The sequence below is a fragment of the Lissotriton helveticus genome, chromosome 6 (genome assembly GCF_964261635.1).
Source record: "Lissotriton helveticus chromosome 6, aLisHel1.1, whole genome shotgun sequence".
NCBI lineage: Eukaryota > Metazoa > Chordata > Amphibia > Caudata > Salamandridae > Lissotriton > Lissotriton helveticus.
This window is the reverse complement of record NC_136067.1, coordinates 531,671,346-531,690,323: the sequence shown is the minus strand read 5'-3', so window position 1 is coordinate 531,690,323 and position 18,978 is coordinate 531,671,346. Positions and strand designations below refer to the sequence as shown.

General features: G+C 44.1%; 1 protein-coding gene across 1 annotated transcript in view; it reads left to right on the top strand.

Moving 5' to 3' along the window:
• Positions 1–18,978, top strand: part of KHDRBS2 (KH RNA binding domain containing, signal transduction associated 2) — a 1,768,831-nt gene that overhangs the window by 1,350,477 nt on the left and 399,376 nt on the right. The window lies entirely within an intron of this gene.

Genomic DNA, 18,978 nt, shown 5'->3' with positions numbered 1-18,978 from the left:
TCTTCCTCTCTGTTTTAACTGTGTGAAATGTTTGTGTTTGGTCATGATAAATACCTTTTCTAAGGGTTGCATTTAGCAGGTTAAATTGTTTTTGTGTGTCTTAACACTGTATATAGACATGAATGGTTTCTATTGCTTGTGAGAGTAAATCCATGCTCTTTACCAGTGGAACCCCATAAAGAACCATTTTCAAGTAAAAGTGTTCAATGTGTTTTTGCCTCTATACTAAGATAAGCAGAATACTACATGCTATTGCATATAACAAAGGTATATGGTGATGAATCACCTCCTCTGCAGCTGATGAAGGTAAACGTGCACAGATGTAGCAATCCTTTACATGTAGTGCCTATGTGTATTCTTGCACTACTCCAGAAAAAACATTAGTAGAGTAATGTTCGTGTTTGTTACTCATGAAGGAAGCCTTTCATTTGATCTGATCTACTGTGTTTGTGGGTGTTGCAGTTTCAGGCGTAGACATACACTTCTCTGTCTTTGGTATAAATAAAACATATTAATATTGTTATAATCAGTAATACTGTTATTAAAAATGTAATACTCATGATAATCTTGCACCTATTTCTATTTAGACAAGACATGTTTGTCTGTAGTCAGATCGTATTAGAAATAGGGGTCTCTAGTTGACAACGGCTTGCACCTTTGTCCTGACTAGGGACCCTTCTTCCTAGTCAGGATAAGGGAGTTACACTCCTAAAATAACCCCTGCTCACCCCCTTGGTAGCTTGGCATGAGCAGTCAAGCTTATCTTAGAGGCAGTGTGTAAAGCATTTGCACATAACCGACAGTAATACAGTGTAAGCACTACAAAACAACATCACGCCAGTTTGGAAAAATAGCCAATATTTTTATATACAAGACCTAAACAAGAAGAATCCACAATACAGTACTTAAAAATCTACAGTTATCAAAATACGCTTTAAAAACAATCGCTTGATGTCGATAGCTCCATCCGGGGCCATCATGGCGTCATGAGCAAACCAATCCAAACAGTTCAGGCTGGTCGCGGCGTCGCAGACCAGCGATGGTGTTGGGAAGATGCACAAACAGTACCTGCTAGAGATGCAGGGCCCTGAGGCCCTTGAAGTCACTCGCATTGCAAGTTGAGCTCCTTTCTATGGGGATCAGGAGCACTGGCGTCGGCAGGCGTCGGCAGGTGTCGGGTGCTGCGGTGCGAAGTGCAGCTGTGCGGCATGCGGGTCCCTCAGGTTGTGGTACGAGCAGCGGTGAGACCAGGGTCATGGTGCGAGGTGAAGGTGGTGCTCGTCACGGTGCTGGCAGGTCACGGTGCTAGCAGCGTCGTCGTTGTTGCTGAAGCACTGTTATTGACTCACGAGCAGAAGTTGATGGTGCCGGCGTAGGTAGGCCAAGGCTGCGGTGCGGGATGAGGGCGGTGCATCGTGTACCTTTGCATGCGGTGCCCTGGAACCACGGTGTAAGCAGCGACGTTGATTTCGGCTTGGAGCAGGGGCGTCGGGGAGGCCAAGGCATCGCCGTGAAGCAAGGCGGTGTGGAGTGAGGTGCCCACAGGTCAGGGTGCGAGCAACGGCTTGGTGGCGGCGTCAGCAGGATTAGTCGGTGAGACCAGGGTCAAGGTGCGGCATTGCGGCGGTGCTCTCTGCGGTGCCCAGGCTTCGGCGAAAAGCGTGCAAAGTGCAGTGCCCACAGGTTGCGGTGCGAGCAGCATCAGCAGGCGGCATCGGTGAGACCAAGGCCATGATGCGGCATTGCAGCGGTGCCCTCTGCGGTACCTTCAGGACACGGAGTCAGCAGCGGCGTCATGGACATCATCGAGTTGCTTTTCTTCTTTAGCGGCACAAAACACACAGTTCCCAGTACTGAGGGCGGAAGAGCTTGAAGTATTTGTTGTTCCTGAGACTTCTCTAACAGAGGGCAAGCTCTACCTCAAGCCCTTGGAGAAACTCACAAAAGTGGATTGCAGAAAGTACAGGACAGTCCTTTCACTGCCCAAGACAGAAACAGCCACTGTAGGACAACACAGCAAAGCACACAGCAAAGTGGTAGTTCCTCCTCACAGCTTCTCCAGCTCTTCTTCTTGGCAGTCTTTTAAATTTCAGGGGCCTGGGCCCCAGTATTTGTTTCCAAAAATCCTTTAATCCTCTAGGCAGAGGGTGTCTGTGCCCAGCCAGAACCAGTTCTGCCTTCTCTGGTGTGATTTCCCAGGAGGGGGTGATAGAGCGCGCGAGGCCACCCGACCAATAGTTTTCGCCGTTTCCGGCTTCAGGGCCCATATACTTTTCAAAAAATCACCATATACCTCGATCAGGTGACTTCACGAGCTCTACCAAGTTGTGTGTGTGTGTTCCCTACTATTATTTCAGTGCACCCGACTTACCATCCACCAATGCGGGTACCTAATGACCACAATGAATCAGGGAGCTAGCTGTAAAGAAAGGCAAACAAAATACAAACCCAACCAACAACATTCAAATACTGTTTTTAAATGACCACGGACAACTGGAAGTTTTAAAATGTTTATCTAAAGTTCATTATTTTCTTGCATGAGGTACAGTAAAATAAGGCAATCAATAACCAAGATAACGTAAATTATATAGGCATAAAGAAATAATGACAGAGTAATCATTAAAAGTACTGATAAAATGTAACGAGAAGAATACTATGCAATTCAGTATTATCTAAACATGGGCAGACTAAGTGTGGGTAACTATAGGAGGGCCTACAATGTGTAACACGTTTCACTTAAGGTGAATGGGCCTTTGAACAATCTAGGCAATGAAGTTCTAGACCATATCAGAAAATGACAAACTGCAATGCAAAATATAATTTCTAACAAGTGAGAAGACATAGGAACAAACTTATGGAAAAATATGTAATTGACTTTCAATAGTTGCGGAAAGGCATGGAAAATATAACATATGCAATGATGAACTTTATTAAAGCAAAAGTTAGAAATTCAGAAGGTGCAAGATTTTAAGAGTTTTCAGAGCAATATTTACCTAGAAAGGTGTGGAAACCAAACCCTGGCCACGAGTCAGTTAAGGACAGGAAACCCTCAAGGAAGGATACCCCTCAAAGGACAGCAGGTGCAGAATGGACACCCAGGACAGAACAGGATACCCTCGGAATAGGAATCAGGACAGGACCCTCAGGACAGGACAGCAAACCCTCAGGACAGGACCCTCTTCAGGACAGGACCGGAACCCACAGTTCGGAAGCAACGCCTGCGCTCCACCCGCTCTGCAGCTATCGATCAAGACCCCGATTGGGTCAGCGAACTCCCAGCTAAGTGCTTTGCCAGCACTTTAAGGTTCAGTAGAACCTTAGTCTATGGTCAAATTCGGACAGAGTGCTCCGCAGCTCTCTGTATCTTCAGTCACCTATTGAGTGCGTTGGGTCAGTGACAGGTCAGCTAAACCAGACAAGTCGGACGGCTCCCCAGGGGAACCCAGGGTAGATATACAGTTTGGGGACAGTGTACCACCCCCCAATGTTGCAAAGTGTCAGAATCCCTTAATTTCGATTGGTCCTAAGGTAGGATTTGGGTAACACACCAATCACGACATAGAGTTTCAAGCCTACATTTTCATAATAGGGTACCGCCTAACTAGATTGGGGTTCTCATGAGAACTGGTGCAGAAATACAATGGTAACTTTAACATTGTTGCTCTGTGAGCACATATGATTGGTTCAGCCGAGTTTTCGGGTCGTTTCTCAGGAGCATCTTGCTCATCACTGCCAACTGGCTGTGTTCCATCAGTCAAGGTCTGTCATGCCTCGGCAAGTCGCGCAGGCGCAGAGGGACCTCCAAGATGGTTCTCGGCACAGACAAAACCCCATTCCCCGCGGTACATGAAAAGTAAGCGAAAACAAATTAATACATAGTAATGTCATTATGAAAACACATCACAGGATTTATACCTTTAACTCATCATCAAGAAATAAAATATTGCGTTTAAATGTTAGCCACATTGATACAGTCACAAGAGCAGTGGCACGAGCAGTACCACATGATAAGCACAGCTATGAATTACGCATGCGCATAACTTTCCCTCCACTTCTGCAGACGCGTCAGGACACGTGAGTGTGGCTGACGCATGCGCAGTAACTAAATACAAGCGGCGGCCATTTTTAGATGACTCGAGTAAATTATTTTAGTAAAACACATGTGCAAGCTTCACGATCCTTGTCCCAACTAAACATAAATGTTAGTAAAACATACACTTGTTACTGTATTACACATAAACGAGGTTCTTGACTTCGGCAAGCCGCAAATATGCGAAGCTTTGCTTCATCAATCCCCTCTTTGATGATATTTACTATCATCACAAAAATATGGAACCAGATGCCAACTTTCTTTCATACTTTATATAGCTCTATCTCTTCCAGCAGTCGTTCTAACTTTTCTCTCTCAGTTTTAGTAGGGTGAGAAGTCTTCACCTTTTTGTATATCTGATCATTCACTTCCTCCAACTCAATCTCATCCACACTCCGTTTCAACCCTCTTGCATTTACCTCGTGCTTCTTGGTGCGCTTGCGGCATTTACAACAGATAAAAATGAGAAATATAATAAGACCTATAATACCAATTGGCATCAGTATTTTGAACAATAAGCTTTTACCTATGCTAGCAAGCCAATGACCTACATTTGAGAGACCATCTACCAGTCGCTTCCAGGCACTATCAACCTCGAGTGGTTTCAGTTCCTTTGCCAAATTAGTAATGTTTTTCACATATCTTTTGATCTGTACACTTTTATCCGGAATATAAGTGCAACAATGTTGCGCCTTCAACATCTGGCAGACTCCGCCCTCTTTCGCTAATAAGGTGTCAAGAGCAAGTCGATTCTGCAAAACCATTGATCTGATCGCAACCATTTCAGTATTGACCAGCAGAAATCCATGAGCTGTTTCAGTAGACAGCACATCTACTATAGTAGACAATTTGCAAATTCTGTGAGTGTTCAGAACCACTCCCACTCCAGGTATCAGTGCACTGAAAATACTACCCATAATTTCACCTATACTTTCTCTTTTACTACGCACTAAGCCATTAGTATCTTCATTGCTTCCAGCTTTCCCATTCACATGGTATATTTTCGGGAAGACAATGCCAAAGTAGCAGCTTCCATACCAGTGATCCGGCAATTTGAAATAAGCCTTGTCCCCACAAATATAATAAATTCCAGGAAACACAGGCTCTGACCCATTTTTGAAACCCCAACCTCCAATTACCTTGTAATTATGTTCGCATTCACTGGAACCAATGAAAACATTATTATAATAGCTAGTCTTCTCGCGGTGAAGACATAGCTTGCCTTTCCTTTCAAAATCCAGCAACAGAGCAGGACCCGCTCCACCAGATGAGGTGCCTTCCATGTTCTCTGCCCACTTTGGCTTTTTCTGACTTTCGTCATTAGCCTTCTTTTGAATTTTAATTCTTCTTTTCTCTGCCATGTTCAGGAACATCTTTTCCTGCTCACGCAAAGAACAAGTCAAGTTATCTCTGTGTGCGTCTGCTATGTCAATGTTACCTATAGTCAGAAAGTAGTCTCCCATATATCTTATGGTGTCACTTTTGGTATGTACAGGATTCAAGTTCCCACGTATAGGAAGTTCAGAAAAGATCACGTCATTGTTAGAGTAATAGTACTGTAACGGTCCTCTTTTGTAAAATATACTAGCTAAAATGCTACAGGAGATTCCATATGTCAATGGCAGGTGATGGTATGTCACGCCTTCAGCCACAGAAGTAGGTAGCTTCATGCAGACATAGCAATCTTCAATTTCCATAGTCTCTACATAGTGTATTAACAAGTTTGCGAAAACATTTAAGTGTGTCTTGTTCTTAACTCCATGATAATGTAGTCCTCCCTCATCTGATGCTTCTAAGTTTTGTTTTGTTTGTCTCAGGGCTCTTTCATGTCTTGCTACACTCTGTGTTGTTAGCTCCTCACTGTCAGTATTTACAACTTCAGTAGGGACAATGTTAGTATCTTTACTTACAGCAAAGGGAATGAAAATTGTTAGTCCTATCCAGATGACTATCAGTACTACTACACTACATATACACACCTTGCAACACGTCTTAAAACGGCTGCAACTAGGTCTACCATTCACTGTTGAATCAGACATTTTGGCTCAGAAGGAGTTTCTCCACCCCTCTTTTTGGCTTTTCACAACTAGCTTACTTTGTACAAATTCACGGTGGTTCGTCTTCTTCTTCAGCTGAGTACTCAGGGACGGGCTCTCCGTCGCTCACGTCAGTTATATCAAGATCTTCAAGTTCTTCCAAAACGAGTGTCCATTCAGGAGACCTGTATTTCTTGTTTTGTCTTTTTAATCGTTCACTCCTTCTTTTGGAAGAGTTTTCTTCTTGCTCTGCTATCCGTGCACTTCTCCTTGCTTCTGCACGTTTCTCTTCCACCGTCTTTATCCTTAGCCTTAGTCTCTTTATGAACCTAGGCTCAAGGTTGTTTCTTTTCTTTAGTCTCTTAGATGGTACTTGGACTTCACCTCCTTCTCTTATTCTCTTGTTCTCTTTAGCTTGTAGCAATTCTTCTCCACTTTCTTCTTCTACTTCCCCTATCTGGCTAGTTCCAGGGCTAGCATCAAATTCTTCTGCCTGGTTGCTAATCTGGCCTTGTTCAGGAATATTTTGTTTTTGGCTTTCGATTGTCTCTGTTTCTGTTTCTGTTTCCTGAACCCGTTCTCCTAACCCTCTCTGATCCTGTTCAAGCACTTCGATCTCTTGATTTTCTTCTGCTCGAACTATCACTCTATTTCTAGTCTCTCCCTTATCTGCATCAGGTGTTAGAGGTGGTGTATCGAACACCTGTTCTGTCCCTGTCTGACCTTCTCCTTCCTCAGTTTTGATGTGAATCTCAAGCGGCTGAGGTTCTTCGCCTGTGCCTTGCTTTTCCTGGCTAATCCACTCTCTACCTTCACACAGTCGTTCTCTTGTTCTGATGGGATCTTCGGTCAGATCAATCATCGGTATCCATTCTTCTGGCCATATGCTTGGCAGCTCGTCTTCAGCTACTCCTGGCTCAGTTTCCTGGACCTCTTCAGCAGGCTGGATTCTTGGCAGTTCGTAGTCAACTACTCCTGGGCCAACGTCTGCTGTTCCTGCAACCTGACTGGTGCTGGGCTGCTCGTTGTCAGCTGCTTCTGGACTGGCTCCTGCAGGGTCCTCTGCTGGTTGCCCTTCTTCTGCAAATTCTTTGTCTGGTAATACCTTCTGGGTGTGTCCAGCGTGGATCCACTGGGGAACACCTGCGACCTTCACTGCAGTGGTTGTTACCAGGATTACTTGGCGTTTCTTTCCCCACCTTGGTGCCAGACAGCTTGATCGAGTGTGCTTCTTTATTTTGACCCAGTCTCCTGGAACCAGGCTGTGGAGAGGAGTCGTTGGATTGAGGATGCCGTCGTCTCCAATCTGGCGAGAGATAGAACGCACTTGGTCACCCAATCTTCTGCAGTATTCAAGCACCAAATCATCAGTAATACTCAACAGTTTGCTTCCTGGCACCCATGCTTGTCTCATTACTCTTCCCATAATGATTTCATGGGGACTTAGGCCTGTCTTGCGGTCAGGAACACTTCTCAGTCCCATCAGGACCAGGGGCAGGGCCTTCACCCAGGTCATGCCAGTAGCATTTGTCAGCTTTGCTAGCCTGTTTTTGATAGTTCCATTTACTTGTTCCACTATTCCAGAAGCCTCTGGATGGTATGCACAATGCAGTTTCTGCTTTATTCCAAAGGCTTTACAGAGTTCAGCCAGTATTTCATTCTGGAAATGTCCACCCTTATCTGATTCAATAATGTATGGTATTCCGAATCTAGGTATCAGTTCTTTTAGTAAACACTTCGCTACTGTCAGTGCGTCACTTTTGGGAGTAGGGTAAGCTTCTACCCATTTCGAGAATACGCACACAATGACAAGGACATATCGCTTTCCTTCACAACGGGGCATGGTGATGAAATCAGTCTGTATTTTTATAAAGGGACCCCCTGATCTCCCAATTTTGCTCAGTTCAACCATTGTCCTCTTGCCTGGGTTCATCTGTTGACATGACAGGCACCTCTGGCAGAGGGACTCTGCTACCTTCCTGAACTTTTTACTGTACCAAGTCTGTTGAAATACCAGAATCATGGCATCCCTACCAATGTGTGATCCTTCGTGTATTAATCTTGCCATTGTGCCAAGCAAGTGTCGGGGTAACACAGGCATACCAGTTGGGCCCAAAATCACACCATCCACACGTCTCGGTCTACACCCATCCTCCTTCCATTTCTCTCTTTCTTGCCAAGGAGCCGATTCCTGCCACTCTCTCACTTCATCCCAAGTAGGCACTTCCTCAAACACCTGAAGCTGGCAGCTGGTTCCTGGCCCCCCTCGTTTTGGATTTACAATATACCGATCTTTGGCGCACCATTGGGCCACTCGATCAGCATAATCATTTCCCAGGGATACTTTGTCCATGCTCTTTTTATGAGCAGCACATTTTACCACTGCCAGTTCTTTGGGCAACTGGATGGCCTCTAAAAGGTCATGAACAACCTTTGCATTCCGAATGGGAGTTCCTGAGGAAGTCATGAATTCCCTCTGTAGCCACAATTGGCCAAAGTCATGCACAACTCCATAACAGTACTGACTGTCAGTATACACTGTTATGCGTAAGTCCTTCCCAATTTTGCAAGCTTTTATCATAGCAATTAATTCGGCTACTTGTGCAGACTTGATGTTATATAGGTAACCTGCTTCTTCAATTTTTGTAAAAGAGACTACTGCATAAGCAGCACTCAGGCCTCCTAGTTCATGTCTTAGACAGGAACCATCCACAAATAGTTCTTTATCATGTTCAGGCAATGGCGTTTCTTTTATGTCTGGGCGTGGTTTAGTACTGAACTCTGTCAGGTCAATGCAGTCATGTTCATCATCATCCCCACCTTCCATTTCCAAGGGGTCGGGGAGCAAAGTGGCAGGGTTCAGAATACCGCACCTAACAATGCTTACATTTGCTGCACCCACAAGAATCCTCTCGTATTTAGTCAGCCGACTAGGGGTGAGATACTGCGTTTTAGTTCTGGTCAATAGAATTACCACTCCATGTGAAACATACACAGTCACAGGATGTCCCATGACAATGGACTCACTTTGTTCTAAACTTGCACAGGTAGCAGCTACTGCTTTCAGACAGCCTGGTAACCCAGCAGCTACTGGGTCCAAAGTGGCAGAGAAATAGGCCACAGGCCTTCTGGTCGTGCCATGTTCTTGAGTCAGGACTGACAATGCGCAATTATCGCGAGTGTCACAGAATAAGGCAAATTCTTTGGAATAATCTGGCATTCCCAACGCAGGGGCTGTACACAGACAGTTTTTCAGTCTTGTGAAAGCCATTAGGCTTTCATCGTCCCACTCTACAATATCTGGCATTCCTCTCGTGGTCATTTTTATCAAGGGCCTGGCTAAGGCTGCAAATCCCAGAATCCACTGCCTGCAGTACCCTAGTACACCCAGGAACATTCTGACATCTTTTTGAGTACGGGGCAACTGCATCTTTTGAATTATTCTCACTCTTTCTGATGTGACTTTTCTGACACCCTTTTCTATCTGGTGTCCTAGATATTTCACTGATTTTGCACAGAACTGTAGTTTGTCAGGGGCCACTTTATGCCCTTTCTCACACAGATGATTTAGGAGGGCAATGGTGTCAACTACACAGTCCCTATGACTTTTAGACGCCAGTAGAAGGTCGTCTATGTACTGCACTAACACAGAGTTCCCAGGTAAGGTCAAAGTCTCTAGACATTTTTTCAAGATCTGATTAAAGATAGAGGGGCTCTCTGTATACCCTTGAGGGACCCGGTTCCAACAATACACGTGACCCTCGAAGGCAAATGAGAAAAGAAATTTGCTGTCGGGGTGCAGGGGTATCGAAAAGAATGCATGACATAAATCAATCACAGTGAACCACTCAGCATCCCAAGGAATCTGGTACAGAATCACTGCAGGGTTCGGGACAATAGGGCAGCAAGGAACTACAATTTTGTTAACCTTTCTCAGGTCTTGCACTACCCTATACTTGCCACTAGGCTTCTTGATGCCCATAATCGGTGAGTTGCATGGGCTGCTCATCACTTCCTGTATGATGTCTCCTTCTAATAATTTTTGTATTTCCAGAGTGACACCTGCTTTCACTTCAGCATTCATTCGGTAGGGCTTAGTGTTAGGATATACTGCATTGTCCTTGATGGCTATCTGTATGGGGTCCACATCTTTCATTAACCCCACATCTTTTCCAGTGAAATCCCACACCTCTGGCTTTACTGCTTCCTGGAGTTCTTGGGGCAAGTCCTGCAGGGTCAATCTTTTAATTTCTGAGTCAGGTCTAAGTAACAATAATTTATAAATGCCATCTTCATCTGGGGTCTGTATTTCAACACCTTTTGGTGTGCAAAAGATGGTACAGTTCATTTTGCACAGCAAATCACGACCCAGTAGATTCACTGGACTGGTGTCACAGACGACAAATCTATGCATCTGTTTAAAATTTCCAATTGAAATCTCCATTGGTTCGGTAACAGGAGTACTAATCAATTGATTAGATACACCCACTACTTGGATATTTTCTCCCGAGAGGGGTAGGTTTGGAACGTCCACTGTTCTTACAGTAGAACGGGTAGCGCCAGTGTCCAACAGAAAGGTGACATCATTTCCGTCAACCTTTCCTTCAATATATGGTCCAGACTGGTCTACCGGCAAGGAAGCGCCAAGTACGCACTCCTCGTCCTCCCCTCTCAGGCCCCGTCAGTCCTGATCATTACAAAGGAAGGTATCATTTAGCAGATACTGTGAAGTTGCTGTATTTCTGTTCTCCCCGCTTTCCCAAACTTCTATCTCCTCACCCTCTGCCTGTCTTCCCCTGTATACCTGTTTGGGTGCTCGAGGCACCTGAACTGTTTTTACCTGAGGTTGAGTCTTTCTTGGTCTTTCTTTCTGCGTCTGTGGAGTTAAATCAGGAGTTTTTGCATTATCATCTAATAATTGGGGACACTCGTTACGCCAGTGTCCAATTTCGCCGCACTGATGGCAGGGAAATTTCTTCATAGCCTCTTCCCTGCTAAATTTGGGCCAGGGCTTTCCTCCACCCCCTCCCCCAGGACTTTTGTTCTCAGCATTCTTAACCATGTTACTCAATTGTTTTTCCTGCTGTTCTGCGAGCTTCACCTGAGCCCACATCACCTTTTCCTTAAGGGCCTTTTTCTTTTCTGCCATCTCGTCCTCGCAGTACTTAGCGTACCGCAGGACCTCATCCATTTTCTTAGTATGCCAACAGATTTTATTATCTTTTATCCACTGACAAATTTCAGGTCTTAAACCATTTACAAACCTGTAAATAAAGTGCGTCATGTCCTTCAAATCGATGTTATCAATACCACTGTATGTTTTAAATACCTGCAATAACCTCTCATAGAAGGAGTGCACTGTCTCGTCCCTTTCCTGTGTTGTTCTATCTATTTTTGTCCAATCAGTTTCTTTTGCGGGCACCTTTTCTTTCAAATGATGAATTACCTGCTCATATTTTCGCATGACATCTTTTGATGGCTCCCCTGTTTCCTTATTTCTTGGGTACTCCTCACTGGGCCAGTCTATGGCTATTTTACACTGGGTCCACAAATCTACCGGAACCACAATGTCGAAAAACCCATCCAGGTCTTTCCACAGACATTTCTGTACCTTCACGAACCTCTCCACCTGCCTGTACCAGTCAACTGGTTTCTCTCGTAATTTTGGAAAATCGTTCGTGAAGGACACAATATCCTGCCTAGACCAGGGGACATGCACATATTTCCCTCCTGGAACTTCGCGCATGGGGCATAACTGCTCAGGTTTTTCTACCTCCCTTAAAGCAAATTCAGGAGTCACTTGTCGGGAGCGAACCTCTTCCCTCTTTTTCGCCCACCTGCTTCTCCATCTCTCCACATCTCCCCATTTCTGCAGTACCCCCATTAATTCTTTAATCTGCAGCTTTTTCCCCGCCACATTCAGGTGCTCTATATCTTTGTCTGAGAAGTCTGCTCTGTACGGTTTCTGTAAGGGCTTGGATTTTGAGATATCTACCCCCATACTAACTGCTGTTTCGCTCAGTTTTTCGTGGAGCACTCTGGTGTTCCTTGTAAAGCTTTTACATATGAACGACAATTCTTCTTCAGAGTAAGTGTTCAATCGATCCAACCCCACATTTCCTGCCATTAATTCTTCTATTTCTACCCTCAGTTTGTAGAGGTCTAAAGGTTTCGTTTGCGGAGTCTGTTTCTCTAATTCACGACTCCAACTCTCAATTTCGTCCGGAGTTACCAGAGAGACATTCCTAGTACCTGTTGCTGACTCTAATTTGATTTCCTTTGTATTAAAAGGGTTATGCCTCTGCTGCATTCCCTTTCCGGTCTGTTTGTTTGGCAAGTCCAAGAACGCAACTTCAGACTCGCACTCACTGGACTGATCATCTATGATTATCGGTTCCTGTCTCGGGGGCGCCATGACTGGGGTCATAACTGGAGTAATCGGATTTCCCTGACCATTTCCGTACAATGGGACCACCGGTCCAATAGTTACTGGAATAGTCAATGCCTCAGGACTGGTATTTAACTGGGAGATTTTCTGAATTATTTCTGTCCTTTGTCTATTTAGAGCCTCTTGCTCCTTTTCCACTAGTATCCTTCTTAAAGTGGTGTCATGTAATATCTGTGGGGTCAAGGGAGGAGTAAAACTCGGGGCAGTAGGATGCGTTTCACTTGGTCCCCCACCATAATTTGGCTTCGGAAATAAAGTTCCAGTGTTAAAGGACCTGCGTTCTTCCCCATATGGAGGTTGAACAAAAGGCAGTCCTGAATTCGATGGTTTCTCTTCGCTTTCATACAAGGGTCTGGGGAAAAAAACTTTCGTACTTGAATATTTTTCTTCCTGGTTTGCGGGCACTTTGGGATATATATCCCTTGTTTCCGCCGGTTCGGGTTTCTCAGGATAGGGCAATACTTGACCACCCCCTCCCAGTCCTAAGAATCTGTCTTCTTCCTTGAGGAAGTGGCGTCGGGGAGCATCTCCTACACTGGAAGGGCGGGTTCCCTCATTATAAGGTGGCGGACTTCTGGTACAAATGTCATCTAGCAATTCATCATCTGATTCCCCCGGACCCCCCCAATGTTTACACTTTTCGGTGCTTTTCTCACCTGCTCCAACGTTATGACATGCCGGCATCATGGGAAACAGACCCTCAACAATCATACTCTGCCTCCACTGTTTCATCCTTTTATCCCGGGACTCCTGTTTCTGCCTGGGGTACCACTTGGTCAGACCCTTGTCCATTCGGGGTCTCTCTCTTTCAAAAGCCTCAATCTCCCATTCCTCTAATGCCTCATACTGCGTTAGTCTCGGTCTGGGATGCAGTTCATTCATTCGGGTTCTTAAATTAAATAAAATCCTTCCATTGAAAGTACCATCTAACGGAAAAGCCAATACTCCGTCATCTTTTGTGTACTTCACCCAATTCTCCAACCACACACAGGTATTGTACCCTCGGTCAAACATCATAAATGAGGCAGGAGTATTAGGTGGTGGGACAAGAACACCTTCTCTAGATTTAATCGGTTTGTCCGTTTTAAAATAATTTTTCACCTTACTTACAAGGGACATTTTTCTCTTTGTTCCGTACATAATATCGTATCTATTAGTCTTCCACTGATCCCTTTCAAACCCTAGGTGCCTTGGATCAGGTCGAGTTCCTGTAGTCTGCGAGTGCCACATACGACTTCTACGCTAAACTTTGTTTACAAACTACCCCCAATCAGAACGCACTTCAGAAATTCGTGCAACCAATGGGTGCGCGACACTAAATAAGCTCCGCCAATGGGTGCGCGGCCCCTTCGTGAGACAGTTCCCACGCTCCGGCGCTCACCCCTCCTTTACAATTTCAGCTCCGCTACCCGCCCGCTGCTTCTACCAATCCCAGCGCGGCACAGAGTGACATCAGAGACGCTTCGCGGCTGACCCCCTCCCTTCACAAGGTAACGGAAACTTTCTTTCTTTTAAAGTGCTCAGTGCTTGGTTATTTTACAACAAATACACATTCGCCACAGTGCTCAAGTGTCTAGACAGAGAAAGAATTTGTTTTACTGCAAGTAAACTACTTCCATTTACTTTTCACTCGCTGCGGGCAGATCCCTTCCGCCTACCCTTCACTCTAGCATCGGTGAACCTGTTATTCCCCTAAACTCATCCACTTCTTTCTGGGATATATTCCGAGTTTAAGGTTTCTCAGCGAACCCCTCTGCTTTCACACTAGCTCCGAGGAACCTGCTACTCTTCCGATGTGACCCTTACTAGGTTACGCCACTATGGGAATTTTGCCAATGAACCCCGTTACTGTCATTTATTCACACATGTATTCAGAAAACCCTAGTTAGTGCTTCCCGGTTATCCTAACCTGCACCTAACTTTCCTCGAGCCTGTGACCTCAGGACAATGGATTCTATTCACCACTTGCCCTTTCAATTCCCCGGGGAGTTCGGACAACATGAAACGATACGGTTTACAAATGCATGGATTAGTACATATAACAATATAAGAACAAGAATAATAACAATGCAAAAATTCATGAGTTTCAGCAGCGTATTCACAAGAGAATGATCAGGTCTCTTAGAACAGCCGCTCTTCTAGCAGCATCAATATACTAGCAGCTTCCGGCTCAACTAGTCCAACTAATCCCTGCCTTACTCTCAACTAGTCCCTAACCATCCTCTAGCTACCAGAAAAACTGATAGAGCGCGCGAGGCCACCCGACCAATAGTTTTCGCCGTTTCCGGCTTCAGGGCCCATATACTTTTCAAAAAATCACCATATACCTCGATCAGGTGACTTCACGAGCTCTACCAAGTTGTGTGTGTGTGTTCCCTACTATTATTTCAGTGCACCCGACTTACCATCCACCAATGCGGGTACCTAATGACCACAATGAATCAGGGAGCTAGCTGTAAAGAAAGGCAAACAAAATACAAACCCAACCAACAACATTCAAATACTGTTTTTAAATGACCACGGACAACTGGAAGTTTTAAAATGTTTATCTAAAGTTCATTATTTTCTTGCATGAGGTACAGTAAAATAAGGCAATCAATAACCAAGATAACGTAAATTATATAGGCATAAAGAAATAATGACAGAGTAATCATTAAAAGTACTGATAAAATGTAACGAGAAGAATACTATGCAATTCAGTATTATCTAAACATGGGCAGACTAAGTGTGGGTAACTATAGGAGGGCCTACAATGTGTAACACGTTTCACTTAAGGTGAATGGGCCTTTGAACAATCTAGGCAATGAAGTTCTAGACCATATCAGAAAATGACAAACTGCAATGCAAAATATAATTTCTAACAAGTGAGAAGACATAGGAACAAACTTATGGAAAAATATGTAATTGACTTTCAATAGTTGCGGAAAGGCATGGAAAATATAACATATGCAATGATGAACTTTATTAAAGCAAAAGTTAGAAATTCAGAAGGTGCAAGATTTTAAGAGTTTTCAGAGCAATATTTACCTAGAAAGGTGTGGAAACCAAACCCTGGCCACGAGTCAGTTAAGGACAGGAAACCCTCAAGGAAGGATACCCCTCAAAGGACAGCAGGTGCAGAATGGACACCCAGGACAGAACAGGATACCCTCGGAATAGGAATCAGGACAGGACCCTCAGGACAGGACAGCAAACCCTCAGGACAGGACCCTCTTCAGGACAGGACCGGAACCCACAGTTCGGAAGCAACGCCTGCGCTCCACCCGCTCTGCAGCTATCGATCAAGACCCCGATTGGGTCAGCGAACTCCCAGCTAAGTGCTTTGCCAGCACTTTAAGGTTCAGTAGAACCTTAGTCTATGGTAAAATTCGGACAGAGTGCTCCGCAGCTCTCTGTATCTTCAGTCACCTATTGAGTGCGTTGGGTCAGTGACAGGTCAGCTAAACCAGACAAGTCGGACGGCTCCCCAGGGGAACCCAGGGTAGATATACAGTTTGGGGACAGTGTACCACCCCCCAATGTTGCAAAGTGTCAGAATCCCTTAATTTCGATTGGTCCTAAGGTAGGATTTGGGTAACACACCAATCACGACATAGAGTTTCAAGCCTACATTTTCATAATAGGGTACCGCCTAACTAGATTGGGGTTCTCATGAGAACTGGTGCAGAAATACAATGGTAACTTTAACATTGTTGCTCTGTGAGCACATATGATTGGTTCAGCCGAGTTTTCGGGTCGTTTCTCAGGAGCATCTTGCTCATCACTGCCAACTGGCTGTGTTCCATCAGTCAAGGTCTGTCATGCCTCGGCAAGTCGCGCAGGCGCAGAGGGACCTCCAAGATGGTTCTCGGCACAGACAAAACCCCATTCCCCGCGGTACATGAAAAGTAAGCGAAAACAAATTAATACATAGTAATGTCATTATGAAAACACATCACAGGATTTATACCTTTAACTCATCATCAAGAAATAAAATATTGCGTTTAAATGTTAGCCACATTGATACAGTCACAAGAGCAGTGGCACGAGCAGTACCACATGATAAGCACAGCTATGAATTACGCATGCGCATAACTTTCCCTCCACTTCTGCAGACGCGTCAGGACACGTGAGTGTGGCTGACGCATGCGCAGTAACTAAATACAAGCGGCGGCCATTTTTAGATGACTCGAGTAAATTATTTTAGTAAAACACATGTGCAAGCTTCACGATCCTTGTCCCAACTAAACATAAATGTTAGTAAAACATACACTTGTTACTGTATTACACATAAACGAGGTTCTTGACTTCGGCAAGCCGCAAATATGCGAAGCTTTGCTTCATCAGGGGTGGAGACGGCATTGTCAGAGACAGACCAGACCCTTTGATGTGCAAGGAAATCTCCTCCCTCTTCCCCCATCTCAGCCCAGGTCTATTCAGTCCTTTCCTGACCTACCTAGACTATCGGGAGCCACCCTTGTTTCCTAGCCATCTGTCGTCCAAAACCCAGACAGGCAATCCATATTCCAGCAGAGGCACACAAGATGCCAGCAAGAAAATACCTACTTCCTAAAAGTGGTATTTTCAAACACAGAATGTAAAAATTACCTTTACTAAAAGATGCATTGTTAGATTCTGAGTTCAGGCATACTAGATTTTATTTTCCCACCTAGTTCCCAGGGCCAGTCAGGTTCATAAGATGTTATTAACAACCTTCACATTCTGTCCAATGGGGAACAGGTAGCCTTGCAATAGTGAAAAACAAAATGGGCTGTAATTCACTTTCAGGACATGCCACACACACCAGGGCATGTCCTTCCTTTCACGTACACTGCACCCTACCCACAGGGATACTTTGGGCCTACCTTAGAGGTGCCTGACATGTAAGAAAAGGGAAGGTTAGGGACTGGCCATTGTGTGCACAGTCCAAGTAAACATGACAGTTACAAACTGCACGCTTACTCTGCAATGGCAGGTCTGAGGTACCTTTTGAGGGCTACTCACGTGGGTGGCACAATCTGTGATGCAGGCCCACGTGTAGCATTTGGTTCCCATGCCCTGGCACACTCAGTGCACTTTACTAGCGGCTAACAAGAAAGCCTAACAGCCAATCATGGAAAGCCTAATCCGTAACATACTTTACCACAGTAGCACTTGCACTTTTCCACTGAATAGAAGTGTGAAAAGTGCACAGAAACTCTAAGCCAGTCAAAACCGGGAGGGCAGAAAGCAAAAACTCAGGGGAAACATGCCAACAGATGCCAAGTCTAACAGATCGTTTAAGCAAAATACAAACTGAAGCAACCTCTTGTCTAATCTATCTGATTTAACTATTGGCAATAGCTCTGCTTGTAGTAATTTAGTATACATCACAAATACAAGAGAAAGAATTGACTTTCATTTGGATTGTGTTTTATTTATCAAAAAACATTATTTTTCTCTTTTTTTATTTCTTTTTTTGTATATAAAAATATTTTTTCTCACAAGATACAAAGCATGAGATTATTTACAATGTCATACAAAGAAAAGGAAGAGAAATCACATTCTATTATTTCTCCATTCATAAATATGTGTATAAGTTAATAACCCCCAGAAAAAAGGAACACAGCAAAAGTGAAATCAACCTTATTCTCTCATACAGTCTTTCTCACCGTTCATTCTTCTCAGACATACTGGCTCTCATACTGTGCAGATATATTCACAAGAAAAACACATCTGAAACAATAATCGATTTATCTTATAGAAATAACATTCAAAAAGGGCATCAGTCCATCTTTTTGATTTTGAAAAAATCCTTTCCTTGTTATTGGTCTTAAGATGGAATTTTCAGATGTGTGTAGCTGGCATACGTACGTTTCGGTGAAAGCATGATGTTATCACCTTCATCAGGGCCGAAAAAATGCAATTTCTAAGAAAGAAATGGGGGTTCTTAATATATGTTTTGAGGAAAAAGATTTGGCACTGGGTCAGTAAATAGCTGTCGTATTTAAGATCAATAGAACTGTGGCAGAAATGAGTTTTCTCCAAAATATTAGTGGTGTTTCTGTCTTGAATTTTGGAGGCGTAATTTTAACTAAATCAATCCAATAGGGACTTGGTCAAGGATTCCAAGTTGGCCTATTTATAGTTTCAGGATTATTTATAGTTTACAATCCTATATTGGTTTTCATTTTTTTCTGTTTGAGCACGGTACTGCAACTATTGATTATAAGATTGAAACTGCTATCGCCTCCTCATGTTTGCTAACATATTTATATAACATTATGTATATATATGCAATGCTGAGCAAGGACAGCCCTATCTTGTGTCTTGTACCTCATGATATTTCAATTGTTTTTGGTTTTAGATCTACAGTTTGCAGTTTTTCTTGTGGTTGCTTATAAATGCCTGAACAATTGTGGTTGCTTGTAAAGTGTATGAAGAGT